At 53.6% G+C, this 17,283-nt stretch overlaps 1 protein-coding gene across 7 annotated transcripts in view; it reads right to left on the bottom strand.

Moving 5' to 3' along the window:
• The window catches only part of NTRK3 (neurotrophic receptor tyrosine kinase 3), a 470,484-nt gene that overhangs the window by 345,585 nt on the left and 107,616 nt on the right, over positions 1–17,283 (bottom strand). The window lies entirely within an intron of this gene.

Below are 17,283 nucleotides of genomic sequence, written 5' to 3'. Positions count from 1 at the left end.
GGCACCTATATTTAGAGGACCTTCTACGATGCAGGTGTGTTGGGAGCCAAATATAGGCCCCACCCTGGAGAACCAGGGGCTACACCACAATGTCAATCCAGAACTTGAACCCAAGGCACAAGTGAGAAACGAGAGAGTTGGCGGGGATAGAAAAGCCCATTGAGTTGATTTCAAATCACGGACACCTGTTAGGGCAGAGGAAACTGCTCCTTAGGTTTTCCAAGACTGGGAATGTATACAGGAGCAGGCAGCTGTGCCTTTCTCAGCAGTTGGGGGGTTTGAACCAGTGACCTCATGGTTAGCAGCCCAATGCTTAACCCACGGCGATGCCCGGCCTGTCCCTCTCAGTCAACACGGATGGGTTTCAGCCATAAGCGAATGGTCAGCATCAAGCCCACCAGGGCCCTCGCTCCAGGAGCTGCAAGAGGACCATCTGCTGCAGCGCTACCTGCAGGGTTCTGTCTTGGGTCTCGAAGGCAGCGCCAGGAATCCGACAGCCCTCAGCCCTACTTCAGTTGCAGACCTGATACTGGGTATTGCGCCTGGCCCTTGGAGCATGGAATCAAACGCAGCAGGCTCAGGGTTGGCTCTACCGATCTCCATTGGCAGGGGGCCTTGGTGGTGTTTTAATGAACCCGAGTGCTTTCACACAGCCAGGTAGAAGTGTTTTGTTTAGCTTGGCTTTTCCTGGTTGGCCGCTGGCACAACCAGAGCAGGACAACCAGAGCTGGGGCCAGCTACACCCTTGCAAAGTCCCTGGGGGATCCCTGCAGAACTTGGGGAAGACTTTGGGCGCCACCCTCATGCTCCCCAGCCCACTCCTGCGCTCCCCTGAATAGCTTACTTGCTTCTGAGCTGTTCAGGAGAATGCCAGGAAACCACACCTCCAGGAAGATGCAAAAGCCAGCTGGAGGCAAACAGGCAAGCCTGGAGCAGCAGGGACCCTTGCCTTGCCCACAGCCTAAGGTCACAGCAGGCAGGGAGCAAGGGTGACATGGGGAGCTTGAGGCACAGAGCTGCCTGCCAGCCACGTCCTTTCTCAAAGGTCATGTTTTACTACATGAGGTAGAAATGTCAAGAGAAAATTGGATTATGGAAGAAAGAAAATAACAGGCATGCCAGACAAATAAAGAATAAAAAATAGTATTATCTCCTTATTACAAATTGGAGGACGGAGGGGGACTCCTGGGTCAGGAGGACCTGAGGTTGAGGTCCTGTTCTCCAGCATGCTCTCCTCTACCCTTTGCAGCCAGGGAGCCCTGCCTGGGGGAGAGAGCCCCCGCTGGGCTTCGCCAGGTCTGCCTCATAGAGTGGCCGCCTCCCTACTTGTGCACCATTCTTAAGACAACCAGGAACTCAGCACGGCCCTGCTCTCCTTGCACCTGCTGAAACTCAAACCAGCTTCTCCAGCTGCCTTAGGTAAGCGAAGTCTCAGCCATGCCCCTCCTCAGAGAGCTCCGTCTCCCCGCACCTCCATCACAGCCATTGTCTGCCACTTGGCAAGTGCTTTCCAAGTCCCCCACCAGCATACTGTCTTTCTGCTGTGCTTGGCACGTTGCTAATGATGCTAGAAACTGTATTTCAGTTACCAGCGGTTTCCGCGAGGTTCCAGACTATAACTGACAAGGGACAAAGAAAGGCTGGTCATCTGTTTCCAAAAGGAAAAAAAAAAAAAAAACAAAAATCAGCTAGCGACGAGCCAACAGGTCACAGCAGAATATCTGCCTGGTAGAGTGCCAGGAGAGAAGCCCATTAGGCTGAATAGTATTCAGGACACATAGGGGCCACCACAATGGACTTCAGCCTCCCAGGGACAGTGACGATGGGGCAGGCCGGGCCACGTTTCGTCCTGTTGAACATGGGGACACCATGATTGGAGCAGACTCCCTGGAAACTGATGCAGCACCCAGGTGGCACGCTCTGTACAAAGGATGCTTGCACTCATCCCCCCGTTCAATACTCCGAGCAACCATAGTAGGCAGGTCTTACTATCACCCCAACTCTGCAGATGAAGAAATCCGGGCTCAGAGAGGTTGCTGTCCAAAGTCAAACACAAGCAAGGTGCTACATAAGCCACACCATGTACACTCGCAGGTACCCCACGCATGCAGTCAGTCCAGGTGGGGTGCAGTGAGCACGGTGTGTGCTGCTCTTTGTAGCAGGCCTGTCGGAGACACGGCATGGAAGCATCCACCCCCAGAAACATACACACACCAGGAGCGAGGCCAACATTGACACACAAGGCAAGCAGAGCCCATCCTGCCCAGGCGGGCATGTATAACTGCTTACGGGCAGGGCAGGTGGGGAAGACCAGATACAGACTGTGATAGGACTCATTGCCTATTGCGAGCCCACTGCCCCTACTTTCCCGGTAGCTGGCGCCTCACCTACCTTGCCCTGCCTGCCCTGCTTACCTCAAACAGTTTAATTAAGAACCACCCAGCCTCAGAGCCCCACGGCCAGCTCCCCTGGGTGCTCCCTCCCCAACAGATGCAGCCTCACCTGTCACAGGCTTTGTCTCAGGTCAATGGCCAGTTTTCAGACCACCTGACCATGGGAATTAATGTGGCGAGTGAGAGTTTACAAAACGATGCACCCAACACTTACCCCAAATCAAGCTCTGTGGTACTGCCCACCGCACCCCCCTGCACCCACCCCCTGGCTCATCCAAGCAAGGCCATCTGTTCTGAGCTGCAGAATTGGCCCTCTCCAGCCAAGCCTGGGTGAGGGGGTGGGGGGTGGGGTTCAAAGGTAAAGAATGAAGATGGGGCAACCACAAGGATCTTTGGGAACACTGGGCTCTGGGGGAGGGGTAGAGATATCAGATGGAGTTCAAATTCACCCAGAGGCACCTTGGAAGAAAGGCGTACTGGTTTACTTCCGAGGAGGCTTGGGCACTGGAAACGCAGTCAAATGCAGTGCCAATGCAGCACGTAAGGGGGTAGAATGGGGTAGAAGCTGCTTGGCACCCTAGGTTTGTTTGTTGGCTTTAAGTCTCATCTACAAAGTTATCTGCAGGACAGTCGGGCCAGTGGTTTCTTGGGTTGAGAACAGGCCCCAGGCAGGAAGCAAGTCCTCCACTGCTATTGGCGGAGGCAGGCCCAGTGGGCGGGTCTTTGTCGGGGTTGGTGTATGATGGGCTCACTGGTGGTCGGTACCTTGTCCTCCCTAGGCCAGTAAAGGAGACGGCACTTCCTCCACTCAGCCAGCCATCCCTACCAGCTATATCCACACCATAGACCCTCTGTGAACTCTGCCCAGCTCCCCACCTCCATGTCACCCTCCCTGAAATTCTGCAGCCCCTCTCTCTGCCTCTGCCTCCTGTCTCAGCCCTGCCCTTGCTCTGAGAGCCTGACAGCCAAGCTGACTGTCCGGCCCTGAGCCTGGAGAACCTCGCGGCCACTGCTCCCAGTCACGCCCTTGCCCTGTCTATTCCTGGTTGTTCTCCTCAAATCAACCAGCCTCCCAGCCAGCAGCCCGCCCCTAAGATCCAGCCCAGGGCAGCCACTTGGCTGACTCTTATGCCACCCCATCCACCTCAGGCCTCTCCTGCAGAGAACAAGGAGCATGTTCAGCTCATACCCTAGCGATACAAAGCCCACCTCACTAGCTTTTCCTGGAGCATGCTGCCCGCTGCAGGCAAGAGGGACCCCCCGGAGCTCCAGAGCAGCACCGAGCATGTCCACCCAGAGAAAAGGAAGGCCCAGCTCCCTCCCAGCCTGGCACGTGGCTCCCAGAGCTGCGACTGTGACCCCTGGCATCATGGACATTCTGGAAGGCTTTCAGCCACGTGGGCAGCTTCCTTGCGATGAAAGGGGCAGGGCTCCCTCGGCCCTCAGATCCACCGCCTCCTAGCATCCTCTCTGCCCGTCTTCTCTCACGTCACCTCCTCCAGGGCCTCTTGGAGAGAGCCAGCCTCCTCAATACCCACAGCAGAGCCCGGGGTCTTAGGAAAGGGCTGAGGAATCCAGAAGAAAGGTCAAGAAAGACCCCCTGGTACAGCGTGAGCCAGAAGGAAACAGAACCACACAACACAAAGCCCAAACCCTTTCCGATCCCACCGTGACCCATGTGCCCCAGAAGGTTTTCCTGACTGTAATCCTTCCAGAAGCCGATCACCAGGCCTTTCTTCTGTGGGGCTTCTGGGATGGGGATGAGGAGGGATTGAACCTCCTGCCTTTAGGCTGGGGTCAAGCACAAACCATTTATGCCACCCAGGGACCTCAACCCCACCCAGAGAAGGAGCAAATTGCAGGAGAACGGAGATGATGGCCCTCTGGCTGCTTCTCCAAGAGCCGGGGAGCTCCTGCTCCCGGGCCCAGCCTGCCCTGACCAGAGATGCATGCAGGATCACACTAGCGCCAGGCTGGTGGCTTCTCTCAGCCTCCTGGGCATGAACCAGGTGAGAAGGAAGGAAGGAAGGAAGGAAGGAAGGAAGGAAGGAAGGAAGGAAGGAAGGAAGGAAGGAAGGAAGGAAGGAGCAGGCCACCTTGTCCCCAAGGCTCGTGCTGACCACCGAGGAGATGCTGGATACCAGCCCAGGAAGCCCCGTGCCTGGGACCAAGGAGCAGGTGCTGCTGCCCAGTGCTCCTCCCAAAGGCCAAGAGTTATTGTCCTCTATCATTGATAGATTCCCTTTTCCCTCAATTAAATTGCTGTAAAGGGGGTTGGGGGTTAAAGCCATTTGAGCAATTTTTATTCAGCTAAATTACCCTGGATGGCTCATTTAATGAACTTTAATGAAGCCAAAATGCTTTCTCTAATCAAATCTCAAGTGACGTGTCTGGTGTCTTGACCTTAAGCTCAGAAGACTGGAGGCAGCTCTTCCTCGGGGTCCTGCACTGGGGGTGGGGGTGGGGGGAGGGCAGCATTTCTCACAGTGCATTCTTGGCAATAGAAGGCTGAGAGTACATTAAAGGTAATACAAGATAAGATGGGGGGAAAAAGAGAGTCAGAATGTTTGGGGGAAATGTACCAAAACCAAATGACCGTTTGGTTTGTTTTGTTAACCAAGGCATCTCTGAGTGGACTTGAACTGCAAGACTTTGAGTTAGCAGTGACATAATTCATCACCATGGGATTCCAGGGAAAGGGAAACAAGTTTATATGTTGTGGGACTTCTCAGCACCCTTCTTACAAGAAGGGCCCTGATTCACGGAATGCCTTAAACATACTGGGCCACAGAGTCTTCTCTATGGAGAATCTAGAAGAAAGGGTCCACATAAATGCAGAGTCCAGACCACGCTCTGCATGCTGTGATCTGCTTTTGTAAGTAATGTGTTGGACTCTAACCATGTCCGTTGGTCCATGTGCTATGGCGTAGTGGGTTACGAATCTGGCTGCAAACCGCAAGGCCTGCAGTGTGAAGCCATCAGCCCCTCCTTGGAAGAAAGATGAGGTCTCTACTTCCACGAAGCTTGACTGTCTCAGAAACCCACAGGGGCAGACCCCGCCTTCCCTGTGTGGCACTTCTAGAGGGTATCAGGCTCGATGGCAGTGCATTTGGTGCCTCTGTGTTCTAGCCACAGAACACAGAGGATACTGGTCCTGCCTGCAAAGATGTTCACACGCTAATCCCCAGAATGTGTGACTCTGTCTACAAACAGAGCCTCGGGGCCTTGGCCGATGTGATTCAGAACAGAGCCCCTGAGACCTTGAGATTGACCTTGATTAGCTAGGTATCCCCCAAAGTACTGCCAAGAGTCCTTAAAAGAGAGAGGCAGAAGACAGAGTTGGAGAGAAATAAGACTAGGGGAGAAAGGCCCAAAGGGTACAACGTCGATATCTTTGAAGGTGGAGGGAAGGGGCCACAAGCCGAGGAATGTGGGAAGCCTCTGTTACTGGTTGTCATGGACTCCGAGGCACAGCAACCTGACGAGGCAGCGTAGAACAGCCCGTGGGTTTCTGAAGAGGTAATCTGCCCCGAAACATGGCTATGTCCTTTCTCTGCTGGTAGATTCAGATGCCCAAGCTTTCAAGTAGCCGTCAATCACCGGACTAACTTCTGGCAGGCCTTCAAACGGGTTCACCCCAATTCTAGCTCCGAGGAACGTGAATTTCCACCCGAGCTATACGGAATCAAAATTTGTTTTAACAAGATCCCCAGGTGATTTCTGGGGGGTTCCAATTCAGTGCGTCTACAATGAGAATCCGGTTCTCTGCAGGGAATTGAAGCTGAATGAACCCATTTGAAGCCCTGGTATTGTTCACAAAGGCTCCTCAGGCAGCCCCTTGTTGAGGTTGTCAGGTGCCATTAAGTTAGCTCTGCTTCACAGCGACCTTCTGAACACAGCAGGGCAAGACACTGCCGAGCCTGGGCCCTCCCCACAACTCTTCTTGTGTGTGAGCTCACTGTCACAGCCATTGTGTCAATCCATCTTGTCCGGAGCCTGCCTTTTTCTGTTGCCTCTCCAACACCTTCTGACATAAAGTCCAAAGTACATAAGATGAAATCTTACTATTCTTGCCTCTAAGAAGCTCTCTGGCTGTACTTCTTCAAAGACAGACCTGGTTCCTTTGGCAGCCTATGGGACTCTCAATATTCTCCCCCGGCACCTCATGCAAATGCATGACTTCTCCTTCAGCCTTTCTTATTCAATGTTCAACTTTCACATGCATAGGAGGCCTTGGATGAGGTGCACCTTAGACCTCAAAGTAACCTCCCTGCTTTCCAATACTTTCAAGAGATCTTGTGCAGCAGATTTACCCAATGCAACATGTCATTTGATTGGGATCCAAGCAAAACAAAGCAGGTATTGGAAATACTAGCGACACACCAATGACGTAGTTCCCAACCTCACAGGACCACACATATCACACACAGCAAACTGATAGCTGAGTGGTGGTGGGCAACCTAGAAGCTGGAGAAAGGGAGGCAAGAGATCCTCCCCTAAAGCTTCCAGAATGAACACCGCTCTGCCAACACCTTGGTTTCAGCCAAGGGGCCCCACACTGGACTGCTGAGCACCAAACTGCAAGACAGCGTGTTTGTGTCCTTTGAAGCCATGGTTTATGGTGATTTGTCACAGCGATCCCAGGAAATACTACAAACTCAAACTCACTGCCGTTAGGTGGATGCTGCCCCATAGAAACCCTCTAAGACATCGCCTGTACATGTATGAGGCTGAACTGTTTACAGAAGGAGAAAACTCCATCTTTCTCCCAAGGAATTACTGGGGGGTGTGAACTGTAGACCTTGCAGATCGCAACACGGTACCACAACGCCACCAGGACCGCTGTCATGTCAGGAGTCTCCATGGAGATCCAATGGCACGGCATTCCTAAAAGATTTACTATGTGGTTCTTCACTGAAAAACTTGCCAACTCGTGTTCTACACCAGCACCATCCGACAAAACTATGCTGGAAGTCATGGAAACCATTTATCATTTTCCAGCAGACATTTGCTAAAGAAGCAGAACACGGTGGAGCTAAGTACATTGTACTTAGCCCAGCATAACCAAAACGTCAATTCAACGTCTAATCAACATAAAAATAATTATTCATGAGCTATGTCACGTGTTTTCCTTCCCGTGCCTCTGAAATCTATGTGTGTTTTACACTCACGGTGCATCTCCGCCCACGGAATGACCACATTCCCAGTGCATCCTGCTTCTGGGTGCCCGGAGTCTACCTTGTCGGGTAGTGAGGCTGTGGACCACCTATGAAAGCTCAACACTGACTGAGGTCCTCAGTCAACATATAGAAGAGTCTACCCATTTTCCAAAGCTAAATCATGGCTCCTTCCTTCTTGCAGGTGTTAGGCCATTTCAGAATCTGAAGTCACACGAGGTATTTTATGGAAAGAGGATCACTCCAATGGTAGCCAAGTACACTGTAACATCACTAAATGGATATCAGTGTCCTCTCTGGCTGGGCAAGCTCAAGACAAGAAGGAGAAGCCAGGGCTTGGCTAAGTGTTATGACTGTGGCCAGGTGCAATGGAGACTAGGCTGGGGCCCAGAGAACTGGACCCAACTGTTAAGCCCAAACACCACCTCAAAGTCCTTCCATAAGATGGCCTCAACCAATCTCCTGTTCTGATGGAATCCGACACCTTCCCTTCGCTCCCCCATATCTACCCTAAAGCCCAACGTGAACGCATGGGCATCACCAGCTGGCTGCGTCCTTCGAGCCTCCCGGAGCATCTCCACCCCACACCATCACTCATGACGCTTTTCTCCGCCTGTCCTGCCCTGACTTCTTTGCCTGTAGGCACAGTTTCAGGGGTCTGCCTATGCCGCCCACTCCAAAATCTCCTCTCCCACCCTTCTCTCCTCCTGTGTGCTTCCTGGGTCCTGGGACAGCTCCCACCCAGCACAGGCCACCTGCTTTAAGTGACAGCTGTGCTGGGAGGGTATCCGCCCCCCCACACCCTCCCCCCCTCCCCCACACACACACATCTTAGGCTGCTGCTGCCCTTGAAGGCAGAAATCAGCTCTTCCTGTTGGATAACGATCCTTTCTAGCACCTGGAACACAGTGCATGCTCAAGAAGCGCGTATCAAGTTCAGCTGAACCCGCACCCAATGCGGCTATCTAAAGACACCTAGAGCTGGTCTCAGCTTTCCAAGGTCACCTGAGCCTCTTCTCTTCTCTTCTGGAAGGAAGTGCGTTCGTCATACTCAGCAACTACGGACAAGGACAAAGAAGGCTCTGCGGCGACCTCAGCAGAGACAAGGAGCCTAAGGAACAGACAATCCATCACGCAGAAGGTGCTATTTCTGGCCCGTCCACCACCCCACCTCACTCAGCCAGGGCTCTCACCATCCATTTGTAACCTGACCCTCCATTGCCAGGGACCCATCCCCATGCTGGCCATGCAAGCCTGACACCCCCAGAGGGTCTGACCCTCAGGAGGGTCCGAGGACACAGGCAGCTTGGTGATGCCCATCTGTTCATGTTGAGTCTTCAGGTAGTTATGGGGGAGGGAAGGGAAGGTGCCACGGTCTATGGGAATAGGATACCCATTAGGATGAAGGTATCCCACACACCCACACACTGCACACTATACACCTGTACTCGCTCGCACACATGCTCCACACACAGACACACACAGACACTCATCTCTGCATCACACAAAACATTTGTAGAAAAGGTGGAATTTAAAGATAGAGAGACATTTCCATGAAATTTTTGAAGTCCTCTCATAAACTCTACACACACCTACATACATGCACATGTGTGCTCTAACATGCACACCTGATAGCACGTGCTATACACACACTTGCACACAGTCCACTACCAGCGATCACATTCTGCTGTTGCCAAGAAACCAACTGGAAATCAATCTGAGAAGGTTCTAGAGCTCTGTCTTCATGGCCCCTTTCTGCCTGTAACTTTCCTCAGCAAACACATTCAGGGCTCCCCCAGGAGCCCGAGCTGGCTGGGGATCCCACACCCAGGCCTGCCTTCAGCCCTTCAGTCTTGGGCTGCGTGGCGATTGCCAGTCCTGCAACTCCTGGCTGGATCACGGCTGGGCTAGCAGGGGCGGTGTTGCTGACAGCACTTCCTGCCCCCTCAGCAGTGCTGTTCCCCACGGTCAGCAGGAACCCTACCTCAGGGCCCACGGACAGACCCAGAGCCTCATACTGAGCTGGGCAGTGGAGCTCACCAGTCCATGCTGGCTTACACATGGGAGGTTAAGCCAGTGAGACCCAGCCTGGGGAGAGGCCTTCCCTGTGTCACCAGGCAGGTCCGTGTTGGAGCTAAGACCCAAGCCCAGAATGCAGGCTCTGCCCCAGGGAGGAGAGCAGCCCCTGGGAGGACACAGGGTCCCCCACTGAGCGCAGCAGGATGGCAGTGGAAGCTAGGCAGTGCCCCCCTGAGCCACTGAAGGACACCCCCCCAGGCTCAGGCATGGTGTTGGGTTCTATGTGGGTAGGGGCATGGTCTTTGTTTTTGGTATCACACGGGTCTGGGTGCCATGCCTCTGATACGGCTGTGCCTTCTGGTCCTGGGAAAGTTATATCACCTCTCTGCACTGCGGTCTGCTCCTTGGTGAAGGGGGAATGATGCTGGGCCCTGCCCTCTGGGTGGAGGTGAGGATTCATCCAAGGAAAGCACTGAAACCCACTGGTGCCGTGCCGGCCCTTCAGAGCACAAACTGGGGACATCGCTCCCCTCACCTGCCCAGCCCCAGTCACTACCAAAGCCACGACATGGCCATGAAGACAACCCACACAGGGCACGTCTCCGAGCAGCCAGGGGCAGTCAGAGGCCCAGACAACCACTCCCTGGATTCAGACAGGTTCTCATGGGGCCACATTCAACCAAACAGAACCACATAGCTCTCTGTTCCCTGGGGTAGGAGGAGCGCCAGCGTAGGAGCCCAGTCCATCCTCCCAACGCCTGGGGAGAGCTTGGAGCGCCTCCCCCCCCCCCCCTGCCCTGACCAGGAAGATCCCATCCTAAGGCCGAGGCCTGGGGCTGGCAGTGTGGTCGGATCCGGGTAGGAACAGTCCATCACGTCAGCCCTACTTCACAAGGCAGCTGCTTCTCCGCAGACCTGGGGTGCTATTGAGACTATTCTGGGGGGCTTGCTCTGTGGGAGTGTCTTCTTAGACAAATTAAGCCAAAGCTAATTGCCCTGAAATCACGGAAGCCCCCGCTTTCTCTGGAGCCCGTGGGCACTACACGGCAGGCATGGGCAGAGCGGACTGGCTGGGTGCCCGCAGCCCCTGCCCCCAGAGAGGGAGAGAGGGGGTGGCAGGGCTGTGCATGCCTGGATAAGGGGAAAGCAAGAAGGAGCCTCTTTCTGAGAGGGGGGTCCGGTCCCAGCGGTGACGAACCCAAAGGCAAGGTGGCATCGCCCTGAGGAAGGACGGAACATCGGTGAGCCCAGCTGGGCCGCACACCAGAGCACTAGGCATTGCCAGGGCTGGAAAATGCTAGGCGGCAAAGAGCTCTTGTGGGAGCAAATAAAAGGCAGGGCACCAGGTCCGGCTTAGAGTCAGGACTGAAACCCGGAGTGCCAGGCTCTGCCCCCAGGGAGGCAAGCAAGTTCCCGAGAGAAGAGGTTCCCCCAGAAAACCCAGCTAGCTGGCAGTGACCCCAACAGGGGCAGCTGAGGAAGCGCCCTGTGTGTGGAGGCAGGCGGCACCCTGGTTTGGGGTGTCACATGGACTGGTGCAGTCTAGCCGGAGCTTCACCGTTGTCTTCTCACAGAGCCAGACACACCCTTCGCCACTGACTCCTGCCACCCCCAGATGTGTCAGAACTGATCTGTGTTCTGGAGGATTCTCGATGGCCGGGTCTTCCTTCCGAGAGGTATACGGGAAATTCAAACCCATCACCTGTCCTCTTTCTGAGATGCCGTAGCGGGTGGCATGTGGGCCATGGAGCTGCCAACCACATAGCAGCTGCTCAAAACCAGCAGCCGCTCCTCAGGAGAAAGACGGGGCTTTCTACTCCTGTAAAGAGGTACACTCTCGGAAACCCACATGGCAGTTCTCAATTGGCATCAACTCAAGGACAGTGAGTTTGGAATAGGTTTACTCTTTGGATTGGAAGGAAATTCTAAGTCTCTCTGAACAAAAGAATTGTGAGCAGAAAACTGTGTTGTGTTGGGCACGGCCCAGTCCCTCTTGTGACATGTGGGTTTGGGAAGAGCACAGGGAAAGTACGGATTGGGGGAACCATCTCGGGGAGTGGGGCCCCACGTCTGAAGCCTGCGGCGTATCGGAATGGCAGTAGATGGGAGAGCAGCTAAAGACTTGGGTTGCTACGCTCTGCCTCCCACAGTCAGGCAGTCTAGACAAGGGTTGGCATTTCTGAATTGTTGGGGGGAGCGAGAGGGGAGGTGATGGGTCAACAGCGAATTCCCACCTTCCTGCAGGACACCAGGAACCGGATTCCCTGCCAAGGTTCCCCTCTGAAAGCCCAGCCACTGCGCCCCTGTCCATGGAGGCCTGCGTGTCACCACAGTGCCGGAAAGATTTCAGTGGAGCTTCCAAAGGAAGATGGATGAGAAGGGAGGTCTCACAATGCCCGATGCACACAATGGCCCGACCCGAAGCCTATCATGGGGAGGGCCCGTGAGGCCCCCAAGAGTCAGAACCTGACACCACAGGAGCTGGTCACAATCAGCTGTTCCCAGGGGATGGTGATGCGGCTGCTTATGAAGGTGACTCTGAGTGAGAACCACGGAACTGGTGAACGCCGGGCTCCCGCAGGCGAGCCTACTTCAGCTCCTACCCTTCCTTCCATCCTGAGAAGCTAGGACCCACACATATATGAGAAAAGAATGCGGCCCAGTGTCTGGATGTGAAGAGACATCTTGTTAGGAGCCAGAGCCCCAGGGGACATATGCCATGACGAATCATGGCGCAGAGGAGCTGACAATTTAGTCCCGAAGCTGGGCAGGGATGCCCCGCTGGGAGGTGCCATCGGGCCATGTGGGAAGGGCTGTCACGGCTCTGGAAACTGATGGGAATGAGCAAGTGAGGGCCCTGCCGGCCACGCTGCCTCATTATCATCCCACGGGGAGTTCTCTGCTTGTCGGGCCTGGCTTTGCACTTGTGGCCTCTTTACGGAGGCCTTTGCGTGTTTCCTCTAGGAAGGAGAGTTCTTTTTGAACTCCTCGCCTGGTGACAGCCCCCAGATGTCCAGGAGGAAGGCCCAGAACCTGGAGGAATTGAGAGAGGCGGTGAGCAAGGTCTAAGTTGCCTTAGGGCAGAGGGGCAGGGCGGGGAGCAGAAAGAGAGAGGGAGACCAGATGGGGGTACCTGCCTTGATCAGCGGTGACCAAAAGCTAGACCAGCAGAGGCTACCCCTGAGATGCCAAGGGTTCAGAGTGCTGGGAGAGGAGAGGATGGCGCGCGGGGGAGGGGGGGGAGGGCAGTGGGAGTGGAGGGCTGGGAAAGGAGGGGCTGCCTCAGCCCTGGCCCTGTGGGTGATGCCAGCTAGGAGAGGGAGGGGCTGGGTGCACACAGCTAGAAGCGCCAGCGTCCCACTGGAGAAGTGACTGTGCCCAGACCCCCTCATTCAGGAGAACCGCATCCTCTCCACCCGAAGAAGGCATCCCATGACGGCAAGGGGGCGCCAGGGAGCAGAGCCTGAGGGGCTACCTGAGGAGCAGAGAGCAGGTACTGCGTGATCAAGGTCAGAGGGTTAACCAAGGCCACGGTCAGACACAACCAGGACAGAGCACAGTTGCCTGAGAGGCTCCAGGGCCTGTACAGCATCTCTGACCTCCCTTTCCCAGACCAGCATCTCTGAGTGTACGGAGCCAGGGCTGGACTCCACAGGTGTGGTGGGGCATGGTTAAGTATTCCACTGCAGAGTGAAATGACAGCAGTTCAAGACCACCAGCTGCTGGGAAGGAGAAAGATGTGACCTTCAGTTTCCATAGCAAGTTACAGCCATAGAGACGCTATGGTGCATCTCCACCCCACATCGCCTAGATCAGACTTGACGGCAGAGCGAGATCCCCAGGGGAGTCTTAGGCATCCATCTCCAGGTGAATCTCGCCAGTAGGTCTTGCTGGATTATACAATCTGATTTGGTACGTCTGAGGTGGAGACGCAAATGTTCAGCAGGGAGTCGAACCAGGAGCCAGTCCCAAGCAATTTTCTAGGATTGCTTTAAGTCTGAAGCAAACTGACAGGTGTATTGGGCTCCATGGTCCCCGGGTGGTGCAAATAGCTGCCTCCTTGACTCGCTCACTCGTCCACTCACAGCCATAGGGACCCTGCAGGACAGGGCAGCACAGTCCCTGTGAGTTTCTGAGACTGTAACTGTTTACAGGAGTAGAAAGCCCTTTCTCCCTCGCAGATCACACCCCAACTTGTAATCACTACACTACCGGGCCCCAGGGTTGGCAAAGCCAAATCATGCAGAGGCCGCACCCAGATGCAAGGGTTCGGTGATGTACTTCCATGAGGCACTGTGGGTTACACGTTGGACTACCAACCGCAAGGTCAGCAGTTCGAAACCACCAGCAATCTGAGGAAGATGAACCTTTCTGCTCCCAGGAAGGTTTGTAGCCCTGGAAACCCATTTGGGGGGACTGCGGTGGGGGGGAGGGTTGGTTCTACTCTGTCCTAGAGCATCTTGGACTCATAATCAACTCGATGGCCATGAGCTTACTTTGCTGAGACTCTGACAAAAGTAAGGGCTCGATTCAATGGCAACTGGTTGGGTAGCAGGTGTCTGTCTTCTCCCTTCTACAGAGCCCTGAATGTGTGACTGCTGTGGGCATGCAGGGCCTTGTCACCTCCTAAGACTGGCTCAGAGACTTAGCCCTGGAGGTCGCTTAAGGAGTAGGTAATTCATTCAAGCTCGGGTTGGAGTAAATGGGCAACTGACGTGGGGATGAAGGGAGCTCAGTGACGCTCATGATGGGGTTTCCCCGAGGAGCAGAGTCGCGTAGGGAAGTGGTTCTCCATGGGTGCTCCTGGAACAGTTGCAGCACTGGGGTGTGGGGTATGCAGATCCCCAGGACACCTACCCCCGCCCCAAGGCCTGCTGGGTCAGATACTCTGAAACAGGGCCCAGCACTCCGTAGGGGTTAAGAGCATGGGCCCTGGAGGCTGTTGACTTGGGCTAGACTCTCAGCACTGATCCTCCTGAGCCATGTAACCCTGAGAAGCTTACTTAACCTCGCTGGTCTTTATTTCTTCATCTTGATCACAGGATGATCGTAAGGATTAACAATGAATGAATGAATGAATGAATGAATGAATGAATGAACGAACAAACGAACAGAGAAGTGCCCAACACATTGTCCGGTACATAGTAGATCATCAATGTATTCTTCTATGGCCATAGGAGTATTGGCGGTGGCAGGAAAGTCTAGACAAAGACATGTACATGCAAATATATATAGGAGGATGGGGAAATAGATCTATGTGTCTATATTTATAGGTTAAGCATTAAGGTGGCGGAAGGACCTTGGGCCTCTACTCAAGCACTCCCTCAATGCATGAATACTTTCTTTTATTAAATTGGAACTCTATGATGCTCACTCTCCCGACACAACGGCTGGAGCCAAAGTGGGTGAACAAGTAAATGTGGTGAAGAAAGCTGATGGTGCCCGGCTATCAAAAGAGATAGTGACTGGGGTCTTAAAGGCTTGAAGATAAACAAGCGGCCATCTAGCTAAGAAGCAACAAAGTCCACATGGAAGAACACACCAGCCTGTGTGATCGAGTGGTCCCGAAGGGATCAGTTATCAGGGCATCAAAGAACAAAAAGTCATATCATTGACTGCACACCTCCATTATAGGATCGCTGAAGACAAACAGGTGCATAAGCAAATGTGGTGAAGAAAGCTGATGGTGCCCAGCTATCAAAAGAGATAGTGTCTGGGGTCTTAAAGGCTTGAAGGTGAACAAGCGGCCATCTAGCTCAGAAGCAAAAAGCCCACATGGAAGAAGCACACTGGCCAGTGCGATCACGAGGTGCCAAAGGGACCAGGTATAAGGCATCATGCAAAAAAAAAAAGATATATGTGTGTATTTGTATATATATATATATATGTGTGTGTGTATATATATATATATATATGTATGTATATATATATATATATATATATATATATACCATATTGAATGAAGGGGGGAAGTGCAGAGTGGAGACCCAAGGCCCAAGTGTCGGCCAATGGAGATCCCCTCACAGGGGGGTTCAGGAGAGGAGATGGGTCAATTAGGGTGCGAAGTAGTACCGATGAAGAACACAGCTTTCCCCCAGATCCTGGATGCTTCCTCCCCCCAACTACCATGATCCGAATTCTACCTTGCAGGGCAGGATAGGGCAGAGGTTGTACACTGGTATATATGAGGGCTGGAGGCACAGGGAATCCAGGGTGGACGATACCTTCAGGACCAAGGGTGTGAGGGGCGATGCTGGGAGAGTGGAGGGTGAGTGGGTTGGAAAGGGGGAACTGATTACAAGGATCCACATGTGACCTCCTCCCTGGGAGATGGACGGCAGAGAAGGGGGGGAAGGGAGACTCCGGATAGGGCAAGATATGACAAAATAACGATGTATAAATTACAAAGGGCACATGAGGGAGGGGGGAGCGGGGAGGGAGGGGAAAAAATGAGAACCTGATGCAAAGGGCTTAAGAGGAGAGCAAATGCTTTGAGAATGATTGGGGCAGGGAATGTATGGATGTGCTTTATACAATTGATGTACGTATATGTATGGATTGTGATAAGAGTTGTATGAGTCCCTAATAAAATGTAAAAAAAGAAAAGAAGAGAAAAAAAAGAAAATGATGAGGGCAAAGAATGTACAGATGTGCTTTATACAATTGATGTATGTATATGTATGGACTGTGATAAGAATTGTATGAGCCCCTAATAAATTGTTTAAGAAAAAAAAAAAAAGATGAAGCCCACCCTCTTCTGCCAGTTGGTCATACTGTAGACCAGTGGTCCTCAACCAGTTCCTCATGTGCTGGTGACCCCCAACCATAAAAGTATTTTCGATGCTACTTTTTAACTGCAATTATGCTACTGTTATGAATCAGGCGACCCCTGCGAAAGGGTCTTTCAACCCCCAAAGGGGTCTCGACCCACAGGTTGAGAACCACTGCTGTAGAGCACATTTCCATCTATCATGCCAGAAACAGTACCTCTGACATCCACTGGTATTTCAAATGCCCCCCATGATAGTCAGGTTTCCCAACGGCGCTCTAGTCCAGACTAAGGGCAACAAGGCAGTCAGGCCTGGCCGGCTACTTGGGAAAACGAGCCAATGAAAACTGTGCGGGTCAGAAGACACTATCTAATACAGTGCTGGATTGGAAAGCACTACACGAGAGCCTCCACAATGAATTCAAACACCCTAATGACCAAGATGACAGGGGCCAGGCAAGCTTCCATTCTGTTATCAGTGGGGTCACCAGGAGTACCCCACCCCACACAGTGCTTACTCTGTGCCAGCTCCACTGAATCATTGACGTGCCTGCAAGCGGCACCTTAAACACCGCAGCAACCCAATGACAGGCATCATCATCATTGCTGCCACCACCGCCCCTGCTCCCCGCGGGGAGGTCACGGCGCAAGGACGTAAGTCACTCGCTCTGGGTCCTCAGAACTAGCAATCTGGGGAACCAGGCCCTGGCCCCGCAGGAGTCTGGCTGCAGGGTCCCTGCTCTCCCCACGAGCTAAAGACAGTGGCAGGAGCAGTGTGCGGCCTGGGGGTCCCACCTCCTGATGTCCAGAATGTCTCTTCCCTCCCCCGTGTCTGGAAGGACACAAAGCCACCGTCTCTGCAAGGAGAGCTGCCTTCCAAATGTCCGCTTGGGTCCCTGGCCTTCCCGGGCCAGTGTGAACAGCA

Source organism: Tenrec ecaudatus, chromosome 9 (genome assembly GCF_050624435.1).
Source record: "Tenrec ecaudatus isolate mTenEca1 chromosome 9, mTenEca1.hap1, whole genome shotgun sequence".
Classification (NCBI taxonomy): domain Eukaryota; kingdom Metazoa; phylum Chordata; class Mammalia; order Afrosoricida; family Tenrecidae; genus Tenrec; species Tenrec ecaudatus.
This window is presented reverse-complemented; position numbering and strand designations above follow the sequence as displayed.